We start from the raw sequence: 14,045 nt of genomic DNA, 5'->3' as shown, positions 1-14,045 counted from the left end.
ACTCACCGGAATAGGGAGGGGGAGGAAAACTCATCTTATTCAGAACCTACTTTGTATCAGGTACTGTACCAGAGACTTTACATACACTCTGTTAATCTCCATAAATGCTGTAAGTGCATGTTATTCTCATTTTAAAGATGAGGAAACTGGGACTCGGGGATTAAGTTTTTTGGCCAAGGTAACATAGCACGTGAGAAAAGAGCTGGGATTCAAACCTACATGTGTCAGATGTCTAGGCCACAGCTTCTTCTCCACACATGGACCCAGTTACAAGATCTGGAACACACCATTTAGGTCACATGAATAGCAAAAATGACTTAACAGAAATCCACAGACCACAGAGATAGCATTGATTGTTTAGTCTTCCTTCCTTTCTTTAATTTATCCTTCATTCAGTCAATCAACAAATATTTAATTGTGTAGAAGAAAGAGACTAGTGTCTGGAGTCCAAAAGCCCGGCTTCACAGCATGTCTCCACCATTTACTTAGGTTTGTGACCACAGATAAGCAACAACTCAGTTTACTTATCCAAAAATAAGGATAATAATTATGCCAGTTCATAGGTCGATATATGTTAGTTTTTTAAAACAGTGCCTAAAACATAAGCACTCAATATGTTTACCTGCCATTATTATTATTATTATTCAAATGTTCGCTTAATGTTATCTGCCAATCATACTATTATCTGGCCAGTCCATTAATTCTTCCACTCTCCCAGATAACTGCTTCATTCTTTCTCCTCTCTTCAGATCTCCAGCACTTCTTCTTCATCCTCACTTTCAGCTGAAAATCTTGCTTACTTTTTAAGTGAGATAAAAGCATCCAAATGTGAACTTCCACTGGTGCCCACAAGCACATTTACCCACGTACTCTTAATTTATACCCACAGAGTTTGCTTTTCCTCCAATTATAGTAGATGAACTGTGCACGCTCTTATATAATGCCACTGTCCAGGTGGACACCGGGTCCCACCTCTTCTTGTTTACTCAAGAACATAGCTCTAACAATTCTCTCCTGTCGTTCTTACAACATCAATTTTCTGCTCTCCACTGACCATTCTCAAGCACAAATAAATATGCTCTTATTTCTCTGATTTAAAAATCTCTTGATCTTGCTCCCACTCCAGCTAACCATCCCATTTCTCTGCTCTCCTTCACAGTAAAATGCAAAAAGATTGTCTAACGTTTGTACTTCTAATGCCTCTTCTCCCATTCTTTCTTAAACTTACTCCCATCAGGCTTGTTCATTTTCACTTTGCCACAGAAATCGCTCTTGTCAAGGACATTGCTAAATCCAGCAGACAATTTTCAATACTAATTTTACTTGGCGAGTCAGTAGCATTTGTTGCAGCTGGTCACTTCCTCCTCTTGGAAACACTTCCTTCCCTTGGTTTTCCCATACTGTACTCTCGTGGTTTGCCTCTAACCTCACTGGCCACTTTTCAGCAACCTTTATTGTTTTTCCCCAATTCCCAAACTCTTGGAAGCACCCCAAGTGCAGTCCTTGGGCCTCTTCTCTGGCTATATTCACTCCCTCAGTGACCTCATCAACTCATGGTTTTGCATATACTTCACATGCTAACAAATCCCAAATGTCTATCTCCAGTCTTAGCCTTTGCCCTAAATTCCAGATTGTTATAAGCAATTGCTTATTAAATTTCTACTAACAGACGTCTCAAATTTCAGATGTACAAAACTGAACTTCTAATTTCCCTTTGCAAACTTGTACCATCCAGTCTTTCTCATCTCAGTTAATAACTCAAATTTTTCCTGTTGTTAAATGAAAATACCTTGCCTGTCTCTGATCTACCCCATCTCATCCATCAGAAAATCTTGTTGCCTGTACCTTGAAAATATATCCAGAGCCTGACCACTTGCCTGGTCTGAATCACCATCAACTCTCACCTGGATTATTGCAGTAGCCTCCTAACAGGTCTCCCTGTTTACGTGTTGCTCCTTACAGTCCCTTTTCAACATAACAACCAGGGTAATCCTGTTAAAATAGAAGTCAGAATTAAGCTAAAGTTCTTATGATGATGTACAAGGGCCCAACTATCCAATCCCCGTATTACCTATCTAACCTCTTCTACTACTCTCTCTCTCTCACCTGTTTCCTCTGCCCAGCCACATTGGCCCCTCACTGTCTCATGTTGTAAATGTTTCCCTCCACGTCCCGCGTGGTTCAGGGTTCAGGATCTGGAAGAGGAGCCGCACACAAATGAAAGAGAAAAGACAAGAGATAATTTGGGAATATCGGAAGGCCAGGCGGGTAAGTCCAACTCAAGAGGAAGGACTTCCACAGGTGTTCATGCCGTACCATCCTTTTTTTTTTTAATTAAATCTTTATTGTTCAGATTATTACATTTGTTCCTCTTTTTCCCCCCCATAACTCCCCTCCTCCCAGTTCCCGCCCCACCATCCGCCCTCACTCCCCACCCACTGTCCTCATCCATAGGTGCACGATTTTTGTCCAGTCTCTTCTCGCATCTCCCACACCCCTTCACCCCCCAAGAATAGTCAGTCCATTCCCTTTCTATGTCCCTGATTCTATTATGATCACCAGATTATTTATTCACTTGGTTCTTAGATTCACTTGTTGATAGATGCATGTTTGTTGTTCATAATTTGTATCTTTACCTTTTTCTTCTTCTTCCTCTTCTTAAAGGATACCTTTCAGCATTTCATATAATACTGGTTTGGTGGTGATGAACTCCTTTAGCTTTTCCTTATCTGTGAAGCTCTTTATCTGACCTTCAATTCTGAATGATAGCTTTGCTGGATAAAGTAATGTTGGTTGTAGGTTCTTGGTATTCATCACTTTGAATATTTCTTGCCATTCCCTTCTGGCCTGCAAAGTTTCTGTTGAGAAATCAGCTGACAGTCGTATGGGTATTCCCTTGTAGGTAACTGAGTTTCTTTCTCTTGCTGCTTTTAAGATTCTCTCTTTGTCTTTTGCTCTTAGCATTTTAATTATGATGTGTCTTGGTGTGGTCCTCTTTGGATTCCTTTTGTTTGGGGTTCTCTGTGCTTCCTGGACCTGTAAGTCTATTTCTTTCACCAGGTGGGGGTAGTTTTCTGTCATTATTTCTTCAAATAGGTTTTCAATATCTTGGTCTCTCTCATCTTCTGGCACCCCTATAATTCTGATGTTGGTACGCTTGAAGCTGTCCCAGAGGCTCCTTACACTATCTTCGGATTTTTGGATTCTTTTTTCATTTTGCTTTTCTGGTTGGGTGTTTTTTGCTTCTTCACATTTCAAATCTTTGCCTTGATTCTTGCGCTCCTCTGGTCTGCTGTTGGGAGTCTGTATAGTATTCATTATTTCAGTCCGTGTATGCTTAATTTCTAGTTGGTTCTTTATCATAACATCGAGGGTCTCATTAGATTTCTTGAGGATCTCACTACATTTATCGGCGGCTTCTAGACAGTTCTTAAGAGACCTTAAAAGTGTGGTTCTGAACTCAATATCCTCCATTGACAGTTTCTTTGTCTCCGCATTTTTTATGCTTTCTTGGTGCACCCCTAGTGGTCTTTGTGCGCAGTCTTGTTGTAGTTAAGCCTTGATTGTTGTTGGCAATACCGGGGGTGATTTGACCTCCAGGCTAACTGGCTATGAGAGTCCGCTGTGTCTGCAGTGGGAGAGATTCTGTGCTGGATCTCTAGGGCGGTGCTAATCTAGCGTTTGCCTGAGGCTATCCAGCAAATGGCTCTGCGCAGGGCTTGGGTGGGGCGGGTCCCCGGGGGATCTACAGGGCGGGCGGAGCGAGCAGTTATGGCTGCTCTCAGTTCTGTCCCTAGGGGCTCTGCCTCACAGAGTCCCAGCAACCGCTGCAAACCTCAGAGAGAAAGCTGCCTTCAAGTTCCAACCGAAGCCAGACAGTCCCACTTTTCCCGTTTGAGTCTGGGTCCCTAGAGACTTGCCTGGATCTGGAGCTCAGAGTCTGAAACTCCCTCCCGATTGAAAACAACAACCGCGCCCTCCGCTGCCAGCCCACTCCTCCCGCACTCCGCACCTTAGTATTTCACTTCAGCACTGCTCCTCCTCTGAGTCTGGGTATGATATTCTCTTTCCTCCTAGTTGTAGAATTTCCACTCAGCCAGCCTTCCTGTGGTTCTGGATGATGTCCTTTCCGTCTTTTAGTTGTTTTTTGAAGTGGTTGTTCGAGGCAGCACTCTCCAGCGTTAACCTATGCCGCCATCTTGGTTTCTCCCCATACCATCCTTTTATAGTCAGAGGTAAACAAGGCAGTGGTCACCATAGTTACAAGTTCTTGTGAGTTTCACCTGTTTTGACCATAGTTACACTTCCTGCACTTCCCTCAGCCCATTAGCCTCCCAGATAAGATCCAGAGAATATTATAAGGTCAAGCCTAATTATGCTAAGAGGACTGAGCCCTCTAAGCTGGGACTTGTTTGTGACTTTGCCAGCAGGTCAGTCCGAGGTTCAACCCTATATCAGTTCCCCACAGTATCATACCTGTCAAGCATGCTCCTGACAGGACTTTTGCACCAGTTTTTCTGTCTAACGTGCTCTCCTTCCAGATAATTTCCTAGTTCACTCTCTCTCTCTCATCTTAGCTATCATCTTCCAATAAAGCCCAGCTTGACTTCCTAATTTAAAATATTGGAACCACTCTTGACTCCTTTTAGCTTGCTTTGTTTTTTAATAGCACTTGTCACCTTCTAACATATCATACAATGTCTGTACTTATTGTGTCTGGTGTTTACAGCCTTTCTCCTCTCACTAGAATGTAAATTCTACAAGAGCAGGGACTTTTGTCTGATAAATCTCTAGCACCTAGAACAGTGGTTCTCAACCGTGGCTGCACTTTAAAATCACCTGGGAATCTTTTTAAAATCCTGATTTCTGGGCCTCATCCTTGGATGAGGTAGCTGGGCCTCAGAGGATGAGGCCCAGAAATCAGGATTTTAAAAAGATGCCCAGGTGATTCTAATGTGCAGCCAAGGTTGAGAACCACTGACCTAGAATAATGATTGGTATCTGTTAAGCACTAATGAATAATGTCAAAGGTTGAAGTATCATTCATCCTCACATATAAAGCCCCTTCTGTTTTGTGCCTCAGTGATAACCTATCACACTTCATTGAATATTAGCATCTGTAAGTTAAATAGTAGGAATGGGAGCTTCTATTTTTATTAAAATTCTTAACCTTATTACTTTTAAGTATTAATTAATTTATTTCAACCTTTGGTTTTTTGGGTCTAAGCCAACTAATTTGTCTGATAGGTATTTGCTGGAAATAAATGTTTAACAACTTATTCTGCTAACCAGTTTTCTTGGGGGGGGGGGGCAGTAGCGCTTATGTATTACCATGATTTATTCATTAACAAAACAAATAAGGCTGTTTGAGTTGTGCTTTTAAAGGTGTCTGCATGATTCAGGCTCAAATATATTGAAATTGAATAAACATAATTTTGGCAACTCCATAACAGCCCAACTTCCTGATTCATTACTCCCTAGAATTCCCACACAGAAATATGTTCAATTTACATTCCTGCTTAGTGTCAGAAGATTCCTAATCCAGCAACTGTGAGAAAGTTATAATGAAAACTTAATTCCAGAAATTGTTGATTTCTGGATTGAAAAGGTAAACTTCAACTTGAAAGCATAGAATATATATGTATATATATGTAAATCTTGCAATGCCATATTTCCACATTAGTTGCAGAATAACAAGCTGTTATGAGACTGTGCAAAGGATAACTTAATGTTTTTTTGTGAGGTGCCTCAATTTCATAAGCAGCAACAAACCCTCTCCAGCAGTCGCCAACCAGTGGTCTGCGGACCACTGGTGGTCTGTGAGGTCGGAAAGGTTGGCAACCTGCTTTGATCGAGCTAGAATAACAAATGTACTTCAATATTTCCCCTTTTAGTCATTGAAGATATTGAACAAGCATTTTCTTTTGATGCTTCACTGCATATCCTTTTTGTTATTTGCTTCATTGCTGATGTTCTGACCTTGATGTTGTCACCTGTCCAAAGGTGACACACATACACACACATACTAAGGGAATTGGAGAGGAAATCTGATGAAAGAAAAGTGACTGTTTTTATTTTTTTTAAATATATCTTATTGAGAGGAAGGGAGACGGATAGAGAGTTAGAAACATCGATCAGCTGCCTTCTGCACACCCGCTACTGGGGATGTGCCCACAACCAAGGTACATGCCCTTGACCAGAATCAAACCTGGGACCCTTCAGTCTGCAGGCCAACGCTCTATCCACTGAGCCAAACCAGTTTTGGCAAAAGTGACTGTTTTAAAACTAGCCTTTCACCAGTTTTCTTTGATATGGAAACTGACACAGCACAGTGCCCTATATTTTCAGAACCTAACCAGGTATATGAATTCTTATTTTTCAATGATTGGACTTAAATGATTTATTGTTTTTGAAAACATAAGCTCAATTTAATTAAAGCATAGGATGATTTTGTTGTTGTTGTTGTTTTTTGGCTTCAAAAACTTTTCTATTTCCAAATAGGTTTGGGTATGCATGTAAATGGTTTATATAATCAAAGCAAAACATATTTAGTTCTCTACTCAGGCACTAAGAAAAAGTTTTCATTTTCCCGCCTCACTGGTCCTGTTCATTCTCTTTGAATTAAGTCTCTCCTGGTTCCCACCTGATTCTCAGCTGACTCTCAGATCCTTTGTGCTTTAACTACTGTTGGTTTGTTGTGATTATTGAACATAGCTGTAATTCAGTGGTGAATTCCTCAAAGTTGATATTTTGACTGATTGTGTTTGGACAAGGGAAGCTGTCTTCAGTCCTCAGTCATAATGTAAAACAACTACGATGAAAACTCAATACACCAGCAAACACTAACTTTGAGAACATACAAATTCTTAAATTTAAGGCATATTGAACTGGATAAAGAAATTCCTACCTAGGCTTCCCTTCAAAGCCTCGTCAGATTTTTATCATATGAATCAGACACTGTCTGAAAAAGGATAAAAGACACATAACATCTATCTCTTTGCCCCCTGCCTCAGATCAAGGTTTGCACCAACTAGAAATTTTGTGATTATTACTTTTCCAGAGACACATTGCTTTTTGAGGCAGCCAGAGTGTATTAATTACCCCTCCCTCTCTTCCTCTCTTTACCTCCATTATTTCTCTCCTGTTGTTCTACATTGATCGAGAGAAGATCTCCAAGAAAGCAGCTGGGCGGGAAGGAGGGCTCAGGCTGCATGTTGAGAAATGTAGTGTCTCAGTGATAACATTGTATACAGGAGCAGAGAGTGGATGAACTAACAACAATGCAAACTAAGAATTTTGTAGTTCTTCATGTGCTCCATCATTTCAAGGTAACAAATAATTAGAGAAAAGCCAGCAGAGAGAAACTGCAGTAGGTCAATGTCTAACAGACATGGAAATTGAAATAAGAACTGGCATACATACAAATGGATAAGACCCTGGGGGCCTAAGCCTTCAGTCAGACATCCTTAGTGCTGCCACAGAGGCGGGAGAGGCTCCTGCCACAACCACTGCGCTCGCCAGCCATGAGCCCAGCTTCTGGCTGAGCGATGCTCCACCTATGAGAGTGCACTGACTACCAGGGGGCAGCTCCTGTGTTGAGCTTGTGCCCCCTGGTGGTCAGTGCATGTCAAAGGGACCAGTCTTTCCACCATTTGGTCAATTTGCATATTAGCCTTTTATTATATAGGACTAGCGGCCAGGTGCATGAAAATTCATGCACTGGAGGGGGGGTCCCTCATCCTGGCCTGCCCCCTCTCACAGTCTGGGATCCCTCAGGTGTGGGAGGTGACCTGGAGATCAGGGGAAGGCGACACCCCCATCACACCTCTACTTCTGCCACTGCTGGCAGCGCAAGCCTTGGCCGGCCCTGGTTACCTGAGCCTCGGGCAGCCCTAGGAGGCTGGACAGCTGCTATCCGACGCTTGCCTGCAACTTGGGCCGGCCCTGGTCAGCTGGGCAGCCACCATCCGAGGCTTGCCTGTGCCTCAGGCCGGACCTTTGTGGCTGGGGGGCTGAGGGGACTGGGAGACTCCAGAGGCAGGCACATGGCAGGGCTGAGGAGACTGGGTGCCACCATCTTGTGGCTGTGGGCACTGCCATCTTTGTGATGGTGTGAGGGTCAATTAGCAAAAATTTGTGCACTTGGGGGGAGGGAGTCCCTCAGCCCGGCCTGTGCCCTCTCGCAGTCTGGGACCCCTCGGGGGGTGACCACTTGCTGGCTTAGGCATGCTCCCTGGGGGATTGGGACTAAGCTGGCAGTCAGACATCCCTCTGGCAGCCCGGCAGCCCTTGGGGGATGTCCACTTGCTAGCGGGGAGCAGGCCTAAGCTGCAGTCGGACATCCTTAGCGCTGCTGAGGAGACAGGAGAGGCTCCCACCACCACTGCTGAACTGGCAGCCATCAGCCTGGCTTGTGGCTGAGCAGAGCTCCCCACTGTGAGAGTGAACTGACCACCAGAGGGCAGCTCCTGTATTGAGTGCCTGCCCCCTGGTGGTCAGTGTGTGTCATAGTGACCAGTCATTCCCAGTCTTTCTGCTGCTAGGGTCAGTTTGCATATTACCCTTTTATTATATAGGATAGAGGCCTCGTGTACGGGTGGGGGCCAGCTGGTTTGCCCTGAAGGGTGTCCCAGATCAGGGTGGGGGTCCCGCTTGGGTGCCTGGCCAGCCTGGATGAGGGGCTGATGGCTGTTTGCAGCTGGTCACACCCCCTTCAGGGTGGGGGTCCCCACTGGGGTGCCTGGCCAGTCTGGGTGAGGGGCTGAGGGCCGTTTACAGGCTGGCGGGCGACTGAAGCTCCCAGCCTCTCCTTTTTTTCTTTTTTTTTTAATTCTGGGATTTATTTACCTTCTATAGCTGTCACTGGAGCTGAAAGCCAGCTCCAGCTCTGAGGCCCGGCTCCAGCTCTGAGGCCGGCTGGCTGAAAGCAGGTATCTGGGGTTTGTTTGGCTTCTATAATTGAAACATTGTTGCTTCCAGAGCTCAGAGCTGGGCCGCGGTAGGCGGGGAACCTTGGCTTCCTCCATCACTGGAGCAAGCAAGCCTCATGTTCGCTTCAGCTGCGTGGCTGTCGGCCGCCATCTTTGTTGGCAGTTAATTTGCATATACTGCTTATTAGCCAATGGGAAGCATAGCGGAGGTATGGTCAATTACCATGTTTGTCTATTATTAGATAGGATGATGACTAGGGGCCCAGTGCACTAATTTGTGCACCTTGAAAGGAACTGTGGGCCATGAGGCTGTGGTGGGCAGAGGCAGATCTCAATCCGTCCTCCGTGCCCCCATCCAGCCCCTCCTGCCACGGCCCCCCAGTCCCCTGTCTGCCAGCAGCCCCACTCCTTCTGCTGCTGCTCCCACATGCTGACAGTGCCGTCTAGCTCACACCCACTGACGGTGTGGAGCATTTGGGACCGGTGCCAGCAGTGGGTGTGAGCAGTGGCAGCGGCTGCTGCCCTTTAGGAGCAGGGGGAAGTGGAGAAGCCCTCAGGGGCAATCAGGACCGGCAGCCACCGCTCGCACCCACTGACAGCGCCGAGCAATTGGGACGGGTGCCGGCAGCAGTTGCGAACAATGGGTGGGACTGCAGCCTGTGGGAGCAAATAATTTTCAGTAACCACCAGAAGCTCGCCCCGATGACAGCAACTGGCACCCCGCCTTGGTCTGGCACCCCTGCTCACCTGCTCCACCATCCCCCATGGCTGACGCCCGCCATGTTCCATGCGCGCCCCTGAGTGATCAGTGCACGTCATAGCTACTGGTTATTTGGTTGTTCTGCCATTTGGTCTATTTGCATATTAGGGTTTTATTTTTCTTAGGGTTTTCTATATATATATATTCTCATGTATCAAATTTATTATTACTTGTTGAATCTATTCATATTTGTGAAAAACCTTTTCTTTATGGTTCTTTTTGTAAAAGTAACTCATGCAGTATTAAAATGATAAAAACGTACACTTCCTATATCTAGCGTAGCTGGATTCGAAGTAGTCTTGGTATAAAAATTAAAATATAAGCCCAGGCTGGTGTGGCTTAGTTGGTTGTCCCATGCACCAGAGATCACTGGTTCAATTCCTGGTCAGGGCACATACTGGGTTTCAGGTTTGATCCCTGTTCGGGCTGTGTTCGAGGTATATATGGGAGGAACTGATTGAAATTTCTCTCAATGATGTTTCTCTCTCCCCTCCTGCTCTCTCTAAAATCAATAAGAACATATTTTTAAAAGCTTATAATATGAAAACAATATAAATATTACTGGAGAAGAGCAGGCAGACAATATCAACTCCAAAATATCTCTTGCAATATATCATTAAACTGAGCCAAACCTAGTCCCTATCTCTCTCTGATAACACCCCCTCAAAAACAAGAACAACAAAGAAAACCTAACAGAAGATGGAGTGGGAGTGGAAAGACCATAGTGTGTTGGGTTTCTGAATTTTGAAAAGACATTATATTGCGTACCTTGGCTGTCTCAGTTGCACTCTAAATGTGACATGTAAAAATTTAAAATTATCTTTGTTTCCAACCAGGAACCATCAGCCTTCATTTTTTACCTATTAGAATTCTGGGATATGGGGAGGGAATCATCTTTATCCTTTCTTCCAACTTTTCACACTCAGTTGACATCCACATCTTATTCATTCTGTCTCCAAATTCTCTATTAAATCCATCCCCTTCTTTCTTTCTTTTTTTTACATTGCCTCGGAATTTTTTTTCAAGAAAAATGATTTTAAGTATAATAACATTACATGCAATAAACATTAATATTTCAAGAAAAAAATTTTAAATATAATGTTACATGCCATAAACATTAATATTTCAAGAAAAAAGACTTTAAATATTACCCAAACTATACTAACATAGACTAATATCACAAAAGTTGTAGAAAATATTAAAAATCTGCAAATAACAGGATTACTTCTATTATATTCTAAAATCTTTTTTCCTCTGGCTCTATTTTATTCATCAGTTTATGTTGTTCATTATATTCCACAAATGAGTGAGATCATGTGATATTTATCTTTCTCTGACTGGCTTATTTCACTTAGCATAATACTCTTCAGTCCACCTATGCTGTTGCAAATGATAAGAGTTCCTTCTTTTTTAACAACAGCGTAGTATTCCATTGTGTAGATGTACCACAGGTTTTTAATTCACTCATCTACTGATGGGCACTTAGGCTGTTTCCAAATCTTAGCTATGGTAAATTGTGCTGCTATGAACATAGGGATGCATATATCCTTTTTGATTGGTGTTTCTGGCTTCTTGGGATATATTCCTAGAAGTGGTATTACTGGGTCATATGGGAGCTCCATTTTTAATTTTTTGAGGAAACATACTGTTTTTGGAGTTGCACCAGTCTGCATTCCCACCAGCAGTGAAAGAGGTTTCCTTTTTCTCTGCATCCTCGCCAGCACTTGTTGTTTGTTGATGATAGCCATTCTGATAGGTGTGAGATGGTACGTCATTGTCGTTTTGATTTGCATTTCTCACCCATCCTCTTATTTCTATGCTCACTATTACTTCCTTAGTTTGGGCCTATTTCTTTTCTTTCTTTTTTAAAAATATATTTGTACTGATTTCAGAGAAGAAGCGAGAGGGAGAGATAGAAACATCAAAGATGAGAAAGAATCTTTTTATTCCAATGATTACCTTACATGTCTTCCTTCCTCCAGTCTCTTGACCTTCCAAAATATTTTTCACACTATAGAGCTAAAGTCCTATAAAGTATTTATTTGATTTAAAAACTTTTTAAAATATATTTGCCTAAATGGCTTGCTCACAGTCTTTGGCATGACTCAGTCTTTGGCCTGCCCACACTTTTTCAGCTTTACCTGCCACTGCTGTGTCACATGCATTCGGTGCTTAAATTATATTAGACACCTGAAGTTCCTAGAAATGCCTTTAATCAGTGAATACTCTTTGTGCTTGATCCTGCCTCCTGCCTTTTCCTTGATGGTCCCTGATTCATTGATTATTCCCAAATTATTTTCAAACTGCTTAAGTTACTTTTATCTTAAAAACAACAGTATCTTCACACTACCACTGTCTGCTTTCCAGTCAGGCTCCTTGAATAAGTTTTACCTCCTGCTCATCTTTCACCCACTGTAGTCTAGTTTTTGCCCTTACTACTGCTTTAAGAAACAAACACAAAAGCACCCATTGACAAAAACTACCAATAAAATCCTAATGTCCAAATCCAATGGACTAGCTGGGTACCTTGACACCTCAAATATAATTCGACACCATTAACTGCTACTATTTACCTATAAATAACACACCAACCTACTATTTTTCTGTGCTTTCTGAAATATGTATTAAAGGATAAAAATAAGCACCACTTAACCATTATCACCACTAATATTTTTACTTATTTCCTTCAAGTCTCTTTTCCTATTTACCCCAAAGTTTAAAAAATTGGATATTATATTTATAAATATACATTCTAGTTTTTTTCTTATAAGTATCTTCCCTTGGCATTAAACAGATATTTTGGAAATGATCTTAATCATTGCATAATGTTTTATAGATGTACCATAATTTATTTAGCCTTTCTCCTTTTGACATTTAGCTACTTTTCAATTTTCACTAATATGTCTAGTTCTCTGATAAACATATTTATAGACAAATCTTTGTCTCAGATTCTTATTTTTTAGTGGTAAATCTCAAAAGGGGAAGGAACTAGGTTAAGAATATGAAGTTATAAACATTCTTTTTAAAATATATTTTATTGATTTTTTACAGAGAGGGAGAGAGATAGTTAGAAACATTGATCAGCTGCCTCCTGCACACCGCCTACTGGGGATGTGCCCGCAACCAAGATACATGCCCTTGACCGGAATCGAACCCGGGACCCTCCAGTCCGCAGGCCAACGCTCCATCCACTGATCCAAACTGGTTAGGGCTTATAAACATTCTTAATATAGATTGCCTAACTTCCTGAAGAGGTAATTTACACTCCCACAGCATCATATGAGGATCCCAAACTTGTCATTCTCTTGCTAATATTGAATTTCTTAAAAACCTTTTAAAAGCCTTGCCAATTTGATAGGTGGAAGTAGAATCTCTTAGTTCATTACTCCTCCTCATCTTGGCCTCCTAGTTCTCTTATTTCCGAATATTCCTTTTCTGTCTCCTCCTCAGGCTTTTCTTTTTCTCACTATTTCATGGTATTCTGTCCTCTGCCCCTGAGTGTCCCACAGGCATCTCAAACTTAATAGGTCCTAAATTAATCTCATCCTCACTCTTAAACTTGCTTCAATTTTTGCTTAATGATATCAACCACCTAGGCGCCCCAATCAGAAACCTGAATCTTTTAAGATGACTCCCTCATCTCATCTCATCTCATCTCATCTCATCTCATCTCATCTCATCTCATCTCATCTCATCAGACACTGTTTTTCTAACCCACATCTTAAATCTCTCAAATATGTTCACTCCTCTCTATCTCCACAGCCACTGCCCGAACTCAATCCTTTATTATTGTAACACTCATCACCATGTCCCTGCCTTGTCACCCTGCTCCATTCCATCCTACATGCTTCCAGAGGGATCTTTCTAAAATGCAAACCTTAGACTAAACGTCCCTATCCAACTTCATCTTTTGCCCTTCCCCTCCATTCCCTTCTCCTCTCCAGTCAGAAGGAACAATCAGAATTCCCCAGTACCTCTAAACTCTTTTTCTGCCAATACTATGCCTCTTCCTTTGTCTTGTGAATTCCTATTAATCCTAAAATAGTGAGGTAGCCTATCCAATTGTCATTGCATCACTTCCTTCTCCTTTATCCACTGCTCACACTTTATACAGAGCTTTATTATGACAATTGACATCACAATTTTTAACCATTTCTCTCCCTCAACTGCGATACTCAAGGACTGATACTATGCCATTCATCTTTTTAAAAAAATATTTTTATTCATTTCAGAGAGGAAGGGATATAGAAACATCAATGATGAGAGAGAATCATTGATTGCTGCCTCCTGCACACCCCCTACTGAGGATCAAGCCTGCAACCCAGGTATATGCCCTTGGCCGAAATCAAACCCAC

Source organism: Myotis myotis, unplaced genomic scaffold (genome assembly GCF_014108235.1).
Source record: "Myotis myotis isolate mMyoMyo1 unplaced genomic scaffold, mMyoMyo1.p scaffold_m19_p_2, whole genome shotgun sequence".
Taxonomy (NCBI): domain Eukaryota; kingdom Metazoa; phylum Chordata; class Mammalia; order Chiroptera; family Vespertilionidae; genus Myotis; species Myotis myotis.
The sequence above is the reverse complement of the archived record's forward strand: the minus strand, read 5'-3'. Positions refer to the sequence as shown.